Source organism: Vigna umbellata, chromosome 1 (assembly GCF_029865625.1).
Source record: "Vigna umbellata cultivar VRB3 chromosome 1, Vumbellata_1.0, whole genome shotgun sequence".
Lineage (NCBI taxonomy): Eukaryota > Viridiplantae > Streptophyta > Magnoliopsida > Fabales > Fabaceae > Vigna > Vigna umbellata.
The window spans coordinates 58,163,354-58,181,523 of NC_142165.1; the positions used below are offsets into that span (position 1 = coordinate 58,163,354).

The window sequence follows — 18,170 nt, forward strand, 5'->3', positions numbered from 1 at the left end:
ATAATAAATATAGATGCTAAATTGTTGGTAATAACAACCAGTATCTTCGACTTGCGCAGCAGAATAAAAAAATGGGTTAAATATGTTTTTAGTCTCTAAACTATTGGCCGTTTCTGGTTTTCGTCCCTCTTCCAAAGTAAGGTACATTTTGGTCCTCATTCTTTAGAAAAACGTTCGTTTTAGTCCTCAAAATTTTGTTTTTAGTCCTCGTTTTAGTCCTCAAAACGTTCATTTTTTCGACTAAAATGAACGTTTTTTAAAGATTGAGGACTAAATTGTACCTTACTTTGGAAGAGGGACGAAAACCAGAAACGGTCAATAGTTTAGGGACTAAAAACATATTTAACCCTAAAAAAATTTTAAGGAAAGCGTGTTTAGTCAACTTAAAAAATGGTTCCTTTAATTTCCTTATAAGCGTTTTATCGAACAGTTAATGAGTAGAAAATATAAAGAGTGTATGGAGTAGAAAAATCACACAAAAGATTCTATGTCCAGTCGTTAATCACTATGAATAGTGATTAACTTTTTCACTAAAATAGTTTCACAGTTACAATGAAAGTGAATAGAAAATAACAATAAAAAAAACACCTTCCTCCGACAAACGAACTGGAAGAATGAAGCAAAAACCTTCCTTCGACAAACGAACTGGAAGAAACAACTCTGCCAACTTGAAGAAAACCGCTCCGACCTTTGACACACAAAGCGCAAACTTCTCCTATTCACAAGACTTGACAAGAGCAAGAACTAGCACTTGAGAACTTCCTCAGATTTCACTGTATTCTCAAATTCGCAAAGTTGTTTTCTTAAGTGTTTAACAAAGGTCTATATAGCCTACTAGTCTGAAACTGAAAAGACACATTACAACTGCCAGTGGTAATCGATTATTGTAAGTGATAATCGATTATATGTGAGACTTGGAACAATTAGGATATTTAACTCTTCGACCGTTCGACTCTAGTTCTTCACTTTCTGTCGCTCGGTTTAATTCGACACATCCTCATGCTGTTCGGTTCAACCCCTTATCACTTGCCGTTCGGCTAGGTTCCTTACAGCTTTCCAACATTCGGTGCTAACTGCTCGATTTCGGTTATGCTTTACACCGCTCGGCACAATACTTGTAAACTTTCCAACTCTTAACATTTTCTTCTACAGTGTTAGTTGGACATAATTTCGTTCGGCTTGTGTTAGATATCGTTCGGTATTCAACTGTTATGCGTTATTCAGCCTTTTTGCAGTGTTCAGCCTTCAACTATGTTAAACATTGTTCGGTCCTCAACTTGTGTTAGACTAGTGTTAGTGACCATTTGGTCTTCAATTGTTATGCGCCATTCAGCCTTTTAGTAGTGTTTAGCCTTCAACTATGTTCAACACCGTTCGGTCCTCAACTTGTGTTCGGCCAGTGTTAGTGACTGTTCGGTTTTTCAACTGAGTTTCGCCCATGTTCAACTTTGTTTGGTCCTGAACTTTGTTCGACCAGTGTTCATGCTGTGTTCGGCCTTGAACTGCTATACACTGTCCAACCTTCAACTATTATATGTCGTTCGGTCTGTTAGTTATGTTCGGCCAAGAACAGTGTTCTGCCTTTAGTTGTTTGGCCTTCATCTGATTTTTAGCTGTTCGGTCTGCATCTGCGTTCGGTCTACATCTGTGTTCGGCCGTTTGACAGTGATCGTTTGGTCTCAGTCATGCCTCTGCTCGATTGTCAGGTTCAATTCTTTCTACCACCACTTCACCTTCTAACCGCTCGGTCTTTGTTTATGCCTTCTACCGTTCGGTCTTGGTCATGCCTTCTACTGTTTGGTCTTAACTGCTCGATGCCTTCTACCGTTCGGTCTTAACTGCTCGGTCCTGGTGTATTCTCTTACACATAAGAGCTTTTAAACTCATACAACAAAAGTTTTCTTATTCTTCACTTTGTAACATCATCAAAGTCATTATCTTCAAGATACCAATGCTCTGGTAACATAAATAATATCTTATTTTCATATAAAGAAATGAAAGGATCAAATATTAAGTTTAAAAGGTGGAACATTAATAAAAAAATAACAAGTTTAATATTATAATTTAAAATTTTAATTTGATAATTTTTATAAAAGTAAAATAGTTTTAACAAAAAATTAATTTTTGTATTTAAAAAAGAATAAAAAGAAGAATGAAAGTAGTAAAATACAGCATTAAATGAATGTAAAAGAATTCTCTTCATGATGCTTAACTAAACAAGGCTCGATGGCCCCATTATATATTGAACATTGGTGATACACTTCTTTGCCACAAAACAGAGAACAGAAAACCATGGTGTCTCCAATCATACCCTTGTCACTTTTAGTCCTCCTTCTATTAGTTTCATTGGTTAATTCAGCTTCTCTTGAACAAAGTTTTGTCCAATGTCTCAAATTGAATTCAGGCCGAAAACCTTCACTTGATTCATTAATTTACAGTCCAAGCAACCCTTCATTCACCAGCATCCTTGATTCAACCGCACAGAACCTAAGGTGTTTGGTGCCTTCAGAACCAAAACCTAAGTTTATATTCACCCCCGACAGTGATTCTCTTGTCCAAGCAGCAGTAATTTGCTCGAAGAAACTTGGGATACACTTCATTGTGAGAAGTGGAGGCCATGACTATGAGGGAATCTCTTATGTTTCTCAAATTGAGAACCCCTTCATAATTATTGACCTGGTCAAGCTCCGTGGCATCAATGTTGATATCAAAAGCAACACTGCTTGGGTTCAAGCTGGTGCCACGACTGGTGAACTGTACTACAGAATATATGAGAAGAGTTCCATTCATGGTTTCCCTGCAGGCCTTTACACAAGCTTAGGCATTGGAGGGCACATTACAGGAGGGGCATATGGAGGCATGATGAGAAAGTATGGCCTTGGGGTGGATAATGTCATAGATGCTAAAATTGTTGATGCCAATGGCAGAACTCTTGACAGGAAAGCCATGGGGGAAGACCTGTTTTGGGCAATAAGAGGAGGTGGAGGTGGAAGCTTTGGTATCCTTCTTTGGTGGAAGGTAAAGCTGGTTCCGGTGCCACCAACTGTGACTGTTTTTACAGTTACCAAAAGCCTTAAACAAGGTGCAACCAAGATTCTTCACAGATGGCAGGAAGTGGCTCCTTATATTGATGAAAAACTGTTCATCAGAGTCATCATTCAACCATCCAGTGCTGCAAATAAGACTCAGAGGACTGTCACAACTTCTTACAATGCTCTCTTCCTTGGTGGGGCAAGCACACTCCTCCAAATCATGAAGAAAAGCTTCCCCGAGTTGGGTTTGACTAGAAAAGATTGCTTGGAAACTAGCTGGATCAAATCTGTGCTCTATCTTGCAGACTTTCCAAGTGGCACCCCTCCTGAAGTACTTCTCAAAGGAAAGTCAACATTCAAGAACTTCTTCAAGGCCAAATCAGATTTTGTGAGAAAACCAATACCAGAAACGGGTCTTGAAGGGCTGTGGCGAAGGTTGCTGATAGACGATAGCCCCTTGATGATTTGGAACCCATATGGTGGAAAAATGAGCCAGTTTTCAGAATCTGACACTCCATTTCCTCACAGAAACGGAACACTGTATAAAATTCAGTACCTGACTTTGTGGGAAAAGGGAGACAAGAATCCTGCAAAGCACATAGATTGGATTAGGAAGCTTTACAACTACATGGGTCCTTATGTTTCTAGCTTCCCAAGGGAAGCCTATGTGAATTACAGGGACCTTGATCTGGGAGAAAACACCAAGAACAGCACAAGCTATGAAAAGGCACGTTCTTGGGGCTATAGTTATTACAAGAAGAACTTCGAAAGGTTGGTAAGGATTAAGACCAAAGTGGATCCTCAAAACGTCTTCAGACATGAGCAGAGTATCCCAACTCGTCGATTCTGATCACAAAAGCCAAAAAATGGGAAATAAGGCTTTGTGCTGCTACAGACTGTGGTATCCATAAATTTGTGAGAGGGTTAATAACTTAATGTGCTAACGGAGAGAAAGGAGGATATAATACAATTATATTAGTTGCTTTGATTTTGGCCAAGTTGAAGTTGTGAGAAACAGATTTGTGTATTTCAGTATCATGCGTCTGAGTGGCTGAACTGTTGTTTCTCTTTAATGCAAAAATAAATTCTTGAATGAGGAAAACGAATTTCTCTCACCGTGCCATTTATTTTTGTTTACTATATCGATCAATATCCAAAATTTTGGCTTCATCATTTCTATCTAATCAATTAAGTAATCACTTGATCATCTAAGGTTTTAAAAACGGTATTCAAATTAAAAGTTGTTCAGCCACTTACAATCTCGTTTCAATGAATATTTGGACTCAAATTTTAAAAGTTAAATATGATAGTCTTTTTATTTGTGCAATGCTCTAAATTATTTTAAATAAAAATAACTACCCTAGAATTTTGAGAGACACATTTTATTTGTGACATTGTTGTACTATGTTAAAGTTTATAGATACTAGGATCTTGACAATTGTTCATAAGTTTTTGAAGAGGTAATGGTCCAACAATTGTATTGCAATGTTCAAATATCTTTTCTTGGAAGTTAAAAAAAATGTTATAAAAAAAAACAGTAATGTCAAAGAAATAAAAAGAGTTGCAACATATTTCTTGAACGTATAAAGAAGAGAACAACAGAGGTAAAACATGTTTTGCATATCTTGTTTTGTAAGCAGGTGGTACCAAACTTCTCTCTAGTTTCTCTAGTGATGATATCTTCTGGACTTAAGGTAGGAAAATTTTTGTGAATGACCTTCCGAAATTGTTGTTGAAAGTAAAATATAAATTTTGTTGTTAAATTTTTTTGAACGTTTTCAATTGATGACGACATTTAGTATTAGTACAAACATCTTAAATGGAAATAATGAAGTTTTGTAAGCCTTTCTTTTCCCAACAAATAGCTAATACAAAAGGGTCAGTAATTAAAAAAAGGTTTCACCGATTTTTATATTAAGCTTTTGAATAAAAATTCATTCATTCAATTGATTAATTCAACTGATTAAATATAATAACTATATCAATTATAAAAAAAATTATATTAAATTACAACATGTAATATTCGTTCAAACATCGAAATGAAAATAAAGAAGTTTTTCATACCTTTCTTTTCCCAACAAAAGCTAATACAAAACGGTCTATAATTTAAAAAAAAGTTTCAACAATTTTTAAATTAAGCTTTTGAATAAAAAGAAATTCATTCAATTGATTAAATACTACGATTTACGGATACAATACGTGTATCAGATATGACACCTATATGATACACTGATACGTTTATTTTAAAAAAAATATATGATATTGAAAAGTGTACAATAATTCTAAAAAATATGGTGTTTTGGTTGAGATCAACTTTAACGTGTCACTGTGTTGCGAGTGTTTTGAAGGTTTTACTGTTTTCACTCCATTGTAAGTGTTCACTGGCAATTTTATTCGTGAGCACGATTATCCACAGGTAAAATTCGCGGCGGATAGTTATTATCCGCGAGTATTTACTATCCACAGGTAACAGATAACGGGTATTTTCTGCTTCTAAACGGGTCGGGTACGGGTTGTATACTACCGGCTCCGTGAGTATTCGTTACCTGCAAAAAATTAAAAAAAAAAATTATATATTTTTTAATTAAATTTAATTAAAAATAAAATAAATTTATATTTTATTAGACTAAATTTAATTAAAATTAAATTTTAATTTATATTTAATTTAATTTATATAATATATATATTTTTGTAATTTTATTTAAATTTAATTTTAAAAATGTATTAAATATATATTTTTTATTTTTTGCGGGTATCTGCGGGTATCCGTAGATTTTAAAATATCCGCGGTTATTTTTTAAAAGGGTACCCAGACGGGTAGCGGGTACAATTTTATCCGGCGGATCGGGTTGCGGGTAGGCACTACCTGTGCCCGACCCGACCCGTTGTCATCCCTAAGTGTCCATACTCTATCAAACTTGGAAGTTATCTACTGAAGTTTCTATGCCAAAATTAGTAATGATTTAACATATCTAGCAATTAATGTGTATAAAATGTTTCACCTACTTCTTTACCTCAAATATGTATTTACAAATTTTAGAATAAGTTTCGGATTAGAGATGACCTAATTATGGATCAATTGATAATAATCATATTTTCTTGTAAGTTAATTAGTATTAGATGTAATTGTTCTATAGAACAACCGTTCGGTCAATGGATCATAACTATTCGGTCATAAGATGGTATTACAATTGTTCGTGTCTCTATTGATCAAATGGTTATATGATACATATGATAAATATATGATTGTTATTTTGTAAATTCAAATTAAAATAATATATATTAAAGTTGTTAACATAAAAAATTATAAATTCTTATCATCATAAAAATATTATTATTTTATAGATTAAATACTAAGTATCTGTAAAAACATCTTAAAATTTTGGACACGAATACGATTTTAGTGACTCGATTTGAAGTATCGAAACATAATAGTAAATATAATAAATTAAATATACTAAATATAATAAATAAATTAAATATAATAAATATATTAAACGATAACATTTAATATTCGTTACATAGTAAATGGAAATAATGAAGTTTTTCAAAAATAAATATATTAATTTATAAAAAATATATTAAATTACAACATTTAATATTCAATTTACGTTCAAACATAAAAAATAAAAATAATGAAGTTTTTCAAACCTTTCTTTTCTCAAGAAAATATAATACAAAACGATTAAATTAAAAAATGTAACATCCCAATTTAGTAATATGAAACTACTAAAATGAACATTACATAGATAATGATACAACAAACTATAAATTTGCGAAGAATAAAATTCTTCACCTGAAGGACCAAAAGCACAACCTACACTTTAAACTTCTCATCTAACTTCCCGTTTAGCCAACTCAAAAGATTGCATCCCTAAGCTCACACCATTAAAGTGATCATTACAAAAGAGAAAACAATACACAGAAGCAAGGGTGAGCTAGATATAGAAGAAATCATACTATTACAATAACACACAACATACATGCTTATATTAAGTAAACTAGATCACACATCATAACTTGTTACGCTTTAAACTTGACTTGTTGGACTTAGAATGATTGCCGAGCTATAGCGGGTCATGCACTCGTGGTGGCTTCTACTGCTTTGGAAAGCCATTGCCAATGGGTTTCATCCTACCACACTCACGAGGTTAGTCTGTACCACGCCTTGGAGCATACTGAAAGCCTCCAAGACTAAGACCTCCTGATACTCCTCACCACATAGATCAATCCTCTCTAAGTGAGAAGAAAGAGTATTGGAGCTTCAGGATAACCCCCAAAACTGAGCTTCTTGCAAATCATTCTAAACATACTAAGGGCACCACCATAAATCCTCTCCTTGAGGATCATGGAATTACATCCAATAACGATACTTTCCACTTTCAACATCAACCATACTGTCACTTTAAAACTTAACTCAAGACATGAACAACCAAATACCATAATATTATCACATTAAATCCAAACATATAACCTCATTGATCATACAATATCATAGATACTTTTACACTATTCTATTAATCAAAACATAGCTCAAGGTTATAAGAAAACAGGAATAAAAAGAATAAAAACAGGTTCTGGGCAAGTCGCTTAGCGCACCAAACTCGGTGTGCGAATAACAGAAACAGTAGGTTTTACTCACTCACATTCGCTCAGCGTACCAAGCCTTTGCGCTTAGCCAAAGTCCATTCGCTCAACACAGTAAGTCTGTGCGCTTAGCTAAACTGAAAATTCTGCTACACATTATCAGACCCTAAAGCCTCGCATAGCGCCCCAAATTCGCTATTTGAATTAAACTAGCATTTTCCCAAGCAACCACCATTCGCACAGCGCCCAGATTCGCTATCCGAATCACTAAACAGAGAGCAACCCTCTCTAGCCATTCGCACAACGCACCAATTCGCTGTGCGAATGCCCTGACAGAGAGCATCTCGCCAGGGTGACTCGTTGTGCGAAACAATTCGCTCAATGAGTCTGCATAATCTACAGAACGCAAATTCTGCAGAATTATGCAACTCACACACCCTTTACCATTTCTAATCATTTTCCCCAACTTCTAACACCCCTAATTCGTGTTTTATACTTAATTAAACTTATCTAGACGATCCCAACCCTCCTTACTACAAATCTAGAGTGATTAAGACTCAAATTCAACTCTAAAATACCAATTTCCACAACTTAGGGACCCAAATCCAATTCTACTACTTGTAACTCGTTTTAGACCAGTTTGATGTTCCTAACAAGTCAAAATTGACCTATCTGGGCTACCCAAACAACCCAATTGCACTCAAGACCTCCAATGCTCAAAATCACTACCTCACTTCCTCTCAAAGTGACCCAAAACCCTACTAGAACACTAAGTTTTCTATAAAAATCGATGTTAGAATAGATTTCTCACCCCAAGCACTTCAACATGATTATTTCCAACAATTAGATATATCTCAAAAATAGTTTACCACCATCACACTCCTGTTCCAAAGTCATACAGTCCAACACATGCAAATAAATCTTCTTAAACCAAAACACAATACCAACAGCATAGTAGTACAAAACTCAGTTTACATACATCACATGCAACCAATTTAAAGAATATCCTAACTCCCCTTACCTTGGAGTTGAACAACCCAGCTCACAACACCGCTTCCACAGTACCCTACTCGGTGAAGAACTTAAACATTGCCCTACAACCACCGAAATGGTGATGGAAACAACTCTTAGAGCTCAAACTTTTGCAGAGAACAGAAAAGGGAAAACAGAAGATGCATGCGTACAACAATGTCCCAGTTCAAGAACAACGGAGAACTGGATAGAGCTACTTACCCGACTAAGACCCGAAACGGATCGGTCGGTTTTGAAGGTTTCTACGTTGTGGATGATTGGGCACCACCTGACCGGAAATCAAATGGCTTAGTGAAGAGATTTTGTAGAGAGAAGGTAGAGAAGGAAGAAAGAGCTTTGAAGAGTGACAAGGTTTTCCTCAGATAATGGAGTGATTTGGAGTCTAGAGTTCTTATGTTAAAAATTATTTTATTTTAAATGATCTAATCCCATTATCTACTGCCACGTGTCCTCTCCTAGAGCTGACTTCTTCCCAGTCTTTACAAAAAAGGTTTCAAGAATTTTTAAATTATGAGTCGTCTACGACATCTCCATTAGTCCCGTCTTTTATTTTTTTTTTCTACATGCCAAATAAGTTGAAATTATACATGTAATTATACATTTTATAGTTATATGAAATATAAGAGAGTACACTGAACTCATACAATTGGAAATGTAACTATACATTTTAGTTATATGAATATAAGAGACTACATTAAACTTAACTCATACAGTTGGAAAATTAGTCATTCAGTTAGTTAGTAGTTATCGGCTATAGAATTCTCTACCCTTCCTCTCCTTTACTTTCCTTTCTATGCTATCTGGTCACAATCTATCAACGTTCTCTGAGTTTTAATTTCATGTGAAAAAGACATGTTTTCTATTTTTATTACAACTGACATTATTTCCTTGATCCCACCGTATATTTTATTTGTTGCTTTATTTGTTAGTTTGTTAGAATGATTATTTAACCTTTCTAAAATTATCTCTTGCATTTACTTTGCTGTATAAATTGAACATCACACAGTCCTTTACTAATGGGTTGGAATAATGAGGATTGAGGTTTACCCATACTAAATTTTATTCCCACTTTTTATTCTTTGTCATGGTATCATTGTTGACACCCACTGCTTCTTTCGCCTAACTTTTTTATCCTCTTCCTTAATATTTGACCATGGATTTCCTCAGCCAAAACCCTACCCAGACACCGGATCACCTAATGAATCCGGTCAACCCGCTATACCTACATCCTAGTGAAAATCCAACATTGGTGCTTGTTATGCCTCTTCTCACGGAGAGAAATTGTCACCAATGGGAACGAGACATGGTTGCATTGGAAACCAAAAACGAGGAGAGGTTCATTGATGGCACTCTTTCTTGTCCACCTCTCACAAGGCTTGGCGTCACTCCAATCGAATGTTGATGTCCTGGCTCACCCGCTCCATGACTCCTTCGATCAAGCAATCAATGATGTGGATGGACACATCGTCAGAGATTTGGAGGGATCTCAAGGATCGATTTTCTCATGCTGATAAATTTAGGATCTCTGATCTTCAGGATCAGATTCTTGTCTGTCATTAAGGTGATTTATCTGTTTCCGAATACTATACAAAACTAAAAATTTTATGGAAAGAGTTGGAGCTCTATAGGTGTGTTCTGACTTGCACCTGCTTGACACAATGTGCTTGCAGTCTTCTTTCTAAACTTCATAAAGAATGAGAGGATGATTATGTCATTCATTTTCTTTGTGGACTTAATGAGAGTTATGCACAAGTCCATTCCCAGATTATGATCCTTGATCCTATGCCTTCGATTGTCAAAACTTTTTCTATGGTTCTTCAGCATGAACATGAATTCCTTGGCCTCAATCTCAAACCCTTTGTTTCAAATTCTTTGGCTTTCACTGTTGTTTCTAATGATCCATCATGTTTTACCTCTTCCAATAGAATCAACTCCAATTCGAGCAAGAATAATTCGAAGAACACCAAGTTTTGTGAAAAATGCAAGAAAACCAATCACATTATTGAGACCTGTTATTTCCGCATTGGTTTTCCTACTGGTTACAGAAAGAATAAGCCACACAACAAAGCTTCTGCCCATTTGGTTGAAATAGATTCAGCTACTCCATACAACACCTTGATTTGGATGGCAATCCTCCCAATAATCAGTTCACTTTCTCTAAAGACTAGTATCAAGCAATTTTGGCTTTGCTCCAACACACTAAGGATCATTCCTCCTCAATGAATCAAGCCTTTGTTCACAATTTAGGTACATCTACTTTTGTTCCTTGGATCCTTAATAGTGGTGCCATTGATCACATATGTCCAACCAAATCTTTCTTTCATACCCTTCATCCTATAAAACCCATAAACATTAAATTGTCTAATCACACTATTGTCATTGCCTATTTTTCAGGGAATATCCATATAGGTGATTTATTACTTACTAATGCTCTTTTCGTACCTGACTTTTCTGTTCACCTAATATATGTTCCTAAACTTGTTTCCACCATTGATTGCATGATAGTGTTTTGTGATTCTCATTGTTTTCTTTTCCAGAAGTATCACTTCAAGATTATTGGAGCAGCTAGAAAGACTAATGACTTGTACTATCTTGAAGAATCACATGATTTGAGTTGTCATACAATTTTACAAACTTTTGTTATCAATAAATCAAATCCTTCTACTGTGCATGCAGTCCATACCAGTGCTTTGTGGCATAATAGACTCGGACATGCTTGGAATTCAATTTTACATTTGTTGTCTTCTCAAAATACTGATATGATATACAAGGATTATGCTCCATGTGAAACTTGTCATTTTGCCAAACATAAGAAACTACCCTTTCCTATTAGCATATCCAAGAGTTCTCATTTCTTTGAGTTGTTACATGCTGAGATTTGGGGACCCTTACAAACTATTTCAATTGATGGTCATAAGTATTTTTTAACACTTGTTGATGAATTCAGTAGGTTCACCTTGGTCCATATTTTAAAATCAAAAGCTGAGGTCAAAATTGTTCTTCCAGACTTCATCAATTTCATTGAAAATCAATTTCATTGAAAAATAATTTGATATCAAACTTAAACGGTTAAGGTTTGACAATGGAAAGGAATTTTCTTAATTGATTTCTTCTCTTGTAAAGGCATTTTTCATGAAATATCATGCATTGAATCACCTCAACAAAATGGAATCATTGAGCACAAACATTAACATATTTTGAATGTAGCTTGCACTTTCACTAGTGCAAAAACAGATTATAACGTCACGCGTTCAACGTCTAATCACTCAATAGCTGATGACAAATTTATGAACACCAAAAAACGGCGCCACAAACTTTTTTAACAATCGGCAAGTGTGACCGAATCATATCAAGTAATAAAACAAGGTAAGACCAAGTATCATTTTCCCAAAGGACTCACGGCCTAGTTTAGCTATATGATTTGTTGATTATTTAAGACTTTAAGAACAAATTGATTGTAGGTTTAAATGCAAGAGACAATAATTAAATATGTATGCATGAATTTGATCAATGGAGAAAAACAGAATACAAACACTTTAATGAATTAGATGGATGAGTTTATTGTTGGGGTTATCAATTTCATCTTATCCACTCTCATATACTTTAGGAATTCATCATTCTTTTCATCAATTGCTAATGCCACTCTCTAAATCACCTTGCAAGAAGGCCTATCCTTAATTAGGAGTTCATACAATTCCGAGCATTCCTAGTAATTAGTTCTGAAGTGTAGGAGCTTAAAGGCAACCAATATGCTATTGGGAGAAATTCCTCGGATCTAGATTTCCCCGTACGTTCCCGTATCGACAAAATCAATAATCATGACAATGAATGAGTTAAACAAAGCAAGCAATAAGCAAAGAGGAAAAACCCTAACTAAAGATGAAAGAAAGCATATATCTTAATATAAGACGTTAAAACAAATTCCATATATGAGAGTTTCACAAGACTACATTAATTCCCCAACAATAATACAAGGTTTAGTTCACCATATTCATGGTGAAACTAGATGAACAATAATGAAAGAATGAAAGATAGAACCCTAGAAAGAGGAGGAGGTAGCCTGAGCATCCAAGATCTTCCTTCAAGGGGTGGAAAAGAGAGTGTTTGCTTCGTCTCAGCCAAAGATACAAACCCTAGGACGTCCTAAAGCTTATATACTATTCTAAAATTACAAAAAATTAGGCCCAAGCCCAAAATAGTGCCGCTCAACGGTAAACTACCGCTTAGCGGTAAGTGCGTGAGTTGTTTTTCTCCCCTCAGCGGCCTTTTCACCCCTCAGCGGAGCCAACGTGGGTTTCTGAGTGCCGCTCAGCGGTGAACTGCCGCTGAGCGGTACTTACGGCTTCTTCTTTTGCACTTTTTGATGTCTTTTCTGATTCCATCTCTATCCTTCTTCACTTCTTTCACCAAATTCATCTTAAAACCTGCATAAAAACACTGAAATCAAGCATAAACCTGTCCAGCTCTCTTATTTCTAAAAATATAACCAAAAGTATGATTTCAAGCTAGTTTCTAAGTGTTAAAGGTTGCTTTTAGTATCAATTTTAAGCATGAAAATAACACTTTTTCAACTGTTATCAATAGCCAACGTTAAAAATGACCTGTGGCAATTTTGTAAATAAATGCAATTATTAAATGTCGTTTAGAATTATAATTCGATGTAAAAGGATATAAAACGTCGAATGCCTCAATGTTAGACGTCAAAAAGTTAGTGAACACAATAAAAATTTGAGCGGGAGATTGAAAATCCATTCACTTTATCTTAACGCGCGAGACCCTCTTCTTTGCTCAAAATTTTCTCGAACGAAGTTTGACGACCGTCACATGTAATCTTAATTGATACAAATGCATGTTAATTAACTACTTTAGGTATGATTTTTGTTTTGTTTTCATCGATTATTTTCGTGTTCTTGTCCTTCATAGGCGTATTCTGCTTTTTCTCTCACTGATGGCAACACTTTTTCAAGTGCCAATCGAGGCAGTAGAGTCTGAGATACTACCTCGGTTCAGAAGGAACCAAGGCGAAAACCTACCCCCTTTTGCCTTGGTTGTGAACCGAGGCAAAAAGTCTACCCCTTTTTGCCTCGCCTATATATGCCTCGGTTCAGGAACCGCTGCCTGTGGGCAAAAATAACCGCTGTCGTTTCTCTTGACTGCACTAGTGTAAAAATATTTACCAACACCTCAATAATCACAAATCAAACATGGGAACAATCCACATCAAGCATTAAGCATGAAATTTGAATACTAACATGAACTGGAAACACACATATCATTAATAACACAAAATTACACAAGAGTTCCATGTTTTACAACCAATCTTAATAAATAAGAATAGTTCTTCATGATGGAGAACTTAAGCTTCTAAATTTGAAAAGATAGGGAAAAAATGGAAACCAAAGAGAATATGCAAGTCTTCTCCAAAGATTTTTGGCAATTGCTCCATGCTTCTATTGTGCCTCTCTTTCACCTCAACGCCTTCAATTCGTAGCTCCTCTCCCTCATCAACCCTAAGAAAGGAAAACACCATGGATGACGATTGATGACCCAAGGAGGGATGGGAGAGCTTCTCAACACCTCTAACAACCTCCAAGGGCCTTTCTTAGTCGTCCTAGGTCGAGAATGAAGTATGGAAGAAGAGGATTGTTGATAGGGGGAGCATAGACTCCACATATATTGGTTTTTGATGTTGAATGGTTTTAAATGATTAGAAATGGTTTTAATCATCCTTGGACAACAAAATGACATAACAAGTGTTTAAATCATTAACATGTTTGTGCTAGATGTATTAATCCTTTCATGATTAATGAAATAGGCCTAAACATATTAAGAATAAAGTTTTCTAGTAGTATTAATCGATTACATTAGTAATATAGTCCATTAAATTAAGCCAGATTACTTAGAATGCAAAATAGGACAAAACACTATGTTATAATCGATTACATTAGTTATCTAATCGATTAAAACAAAGAGAAAGGAATAATCTGTTATACAGATAACATAATCTGTTAGGAAAGACAAATGGAAGTGAAACAGGCTTATTGTTAAAATAATTGATTATATAAGTTACACAATCGATTAAAATAGAAAGAAAGGCCTAATCCATTGTGTTATTAACCTAATATGTTAGGTTAGTTGAAGGAAGTAGTTATAAGCATAAATGTCAAAATAATCGATTCTATAAGTACCATAATCGATTAAAATAGAAAGAAAAGCATAATCGATTACGCTATTAACATAATTGATTAAACTGCGACATAATTTGGTTTTTCTATATAAACCATATTTAGACCTGACTCTTTAACGTTTTTAATTGGGAAATTCTAATATTCTCTCTGAGTTTTGAGTACAGGTTTCTCAAGAAGTATTCTTGGAGGATTTAAAGCTTCATTGGTGATCAAGAATCAAGAATTCATTCAAGATACATTGGACTTCATATGTTCTGATCTTTCTGCACTATAGTAGTGTGATCAAATCATGTTTTTATTCATTTGATGTAATTTGGTACCTGTGCTGGGTAGGCCAGGTTGGAGAGTGAATATTTACTCTCTTGTATTGTTGGAGATTGAGTGTATCATCTCTTTTAGTTGATTGAGAGTGAGTGTATCCTCTTTAGTATTGTTGTTTTCAGATTTGAGTGGTGTGAGGATAGCAATTGAGAGCATCATTGTATTCTTTTGTACTTAAATCTTGATTAGTGGATTTCCCCCCAACTAAGGTTGTTGATGGAAGACGGGATGTAGGCTTGCGAATAGTTGAACCAGTATAAATCTGTGTGTTTTGATCTTTCGTTCATATTTCTTTACTTGGTTGATTCAAACATTTTTTATTATTGATTTCAAGATTCAAAGATTTAAAAAAAAAATTTAAAATCCAATTCACCCCCCTCCCCCTCTTGGCTTGACATATTAGGGCTACTTTTCTAACAAGGATTTTCTAAAAGCTCACGAGAAACATGTTTAAATACCCCATTTTGACATGTTAGTGATGCCACCGCTCAACGCCATATTAGTTAAAATGCGAAATGGCCTCTCATTCAAACCACTGCTCAGTGCTACGTTTGTGTCGCTTAGTGTCAGGCTCCTCTATAACACTGGTTGCTCTCTGACTTTGCAGCGTTGAGCGTGAGTTTGGTGCCGCTCAACGTAGGTATTTGCTCTAAAATGATGAATTCTTGTCTAAAACATGCTCCCTTGAGTTCTTGCTTGTTTTCCTCCATTATAATTGCTCCTTATTCATTTATTTTACACATATAAACAAAGATATTAGAGGTAAAACAAACATTAAAAAAACTAAAATACAAAACAATACCAAATACGTTAAACTTGAGGATCAAACAAGATTAAAGCTAGGAAAGAGTTAATTTATTCATGACAATAGACACACAAAAATAGGTAAAAATGGACATTATGAGACAACTTTGGGAAAATATAGTTTTCTACTCCGTTAATCGTTGGATCAAGCTAAAATATTGATAGTTAGTCTGTATCATGTAATTCTTAAGTTTGATTGTTGGGATCGTCGATTAAAAGTTTTTAGTTAGATAAATATGTCATGCACGATTGTTCTCCTTAAGATTTGTGATGATAAATTTGCTTTGAAATTTGTGTGAGGTTGTATGCTATGTTAGAGGCACTCAGTGTCGTCTAATTGTATATTAAAAACATTCTTTTAGTGATGTGATTGTGATTTATGTAGATGGTGTACGGAAGGACAACACATACATAGGTCTCCATAGTGGTAAGATATTGTCCGTTCTAGGCCAAGTCTTCACGAATTTTCTTTTGGTACCAATCGAAAAGGCCTCTTACCAATGAAGGTATCTTTTGTTTATATCCTAACAATCCTCCCCTCAAACAAAGGACTATGGTTCTCCACCTCCCTTACACCATAGTTTGCACTAAGGGTCACACCATTAAGCATCTCTTATTCTCCACCTCCCATGATTCATTTGGTTGTTTGCCACTGACTGTCTACTAAGCCAAAAAAACCCATGTTGGACTGGAACAGATGCTACAACATTATATGTGGCACAGCTAGAGGCCTACTTTATCCGCACCATGATTCTAGACTCGGGATTATCCACAGGGATCTCAAGGCAAGCAACGTTCAACTTGACAATGAAATGAACCCAAAGATATCAGACTTTGGGATGGCCAGACTTTTTGGCACAAATTAGACAGAAAGAAACACACTCAGAGTTGTTGGAACATAGTGAGTATCATGACTTCATTCCCACTCTTACCTGTCAAACTCATTGCCAGCTTTGACTGACTGGTCATCTGACTAATAATCATATTTTTTTCTTCTGTTCCTTCTCTAATACACCTTCCAGATCCTCTCTTCAATTTCAATGTGCAAGGGTCAGGGATCTAACACCATCCAAACCCATCTCCCAAACCAAAAGATATAGGTAAACCTCCCATTAAAAAAATTGGTGATATAGGTAACCAATGCAAATGTAGGACTATTGGGGTGTAAAAATTTGGGCATGGTTGAAGTAAAGACTCATGGTCAAGTTCTGTCAAATTTAACAAAGAGATTTTTTGTCCATCTAATCTTACCAAACTACGTTCCACTTATGTTTTTTCAGCACTATCCTATCATGTTGAAAGAAGCAAACCTCACCAAACCTAATAAAAAGTCTATTTTGCACTAGTGATAGCATAATACAAGAATAAACATCAAATTATGATCTCAAATGGAAACAAGTTGAGCCACTCCAGTCAAGCAAGTACAAAGAGTCTTTGGTTAATGAAATTAGAGTCATTCAAAGTAATTGTTCCAGGTGACTGATTGACTCAAATCTTAAAATTTCATGTTTCACATTCAAAAACAAGGAAACTAAAGCAAAGGAAATTAAATTTCAACTAATAATGTTTAGTGTGTCATTCCTTAAAATCATTGAAGTCAGAAAGCATCATGAAGAAAGAAACCGATAAGTTGGTTATTAGAAAAAGATAAATGAATGCATTTGTATCATGTCTCACACACGTATGAATACAGAACAGATAACCAACAGATGCATATGTATGACATACTAACCTGGTGATGAAGATTTTCAGTCTTGTCTACCAGAAGCTCTATCTTTTCCCCTCTGTCCAGAACCTACATTAAAGTACAAGCATGTCAACATAACATGAATATATGTCCTTCTGCATTACATAATCCGATCAAAGGTATTGCATAGTAAAATACTGACTTTTTGTTTACTATTTTTTTCTAGTATGTATGGTTTAATCTCTGATTTTAAATTTCCTTAAAAGTTATACGATTATAAACTATGTATAGGATCACCAAATCCAGTAATGATAATTATGAAGCAAACATGATAGCAAATAAACCCAGAGTTGTTGAACTTGATAAATAAAATCTGAGAACAGAGTCTGATTAGCAACAAGAACACCAAACACGAGAAGTTAACAAAAAATGAAGAAATAAAAGCTTATGGAAGAAAGCCTCATTTTATTGTGGTGATACTCGCACTTTCAAACTACCACAAATGAAGAAAAGCAAACA

The 18,170-nt window shown here is 35.1% G+C and overlaps 1 pseudogene; it reads left to right on the plus strand.

The window, feature by feature from the left end:
* The first annotated feature begins 2,225 nt into the window (after nt 1-2,225).
* Nucleotides 2,226-4,147, plus strand: LOC124845541 (monolignol oxidoreductase AtBBE-like 13 pseudogene; annotated as a pseudogene).
* Nucleotides 4,148-18,170: the final 14,023 nt, after the last annotated feature.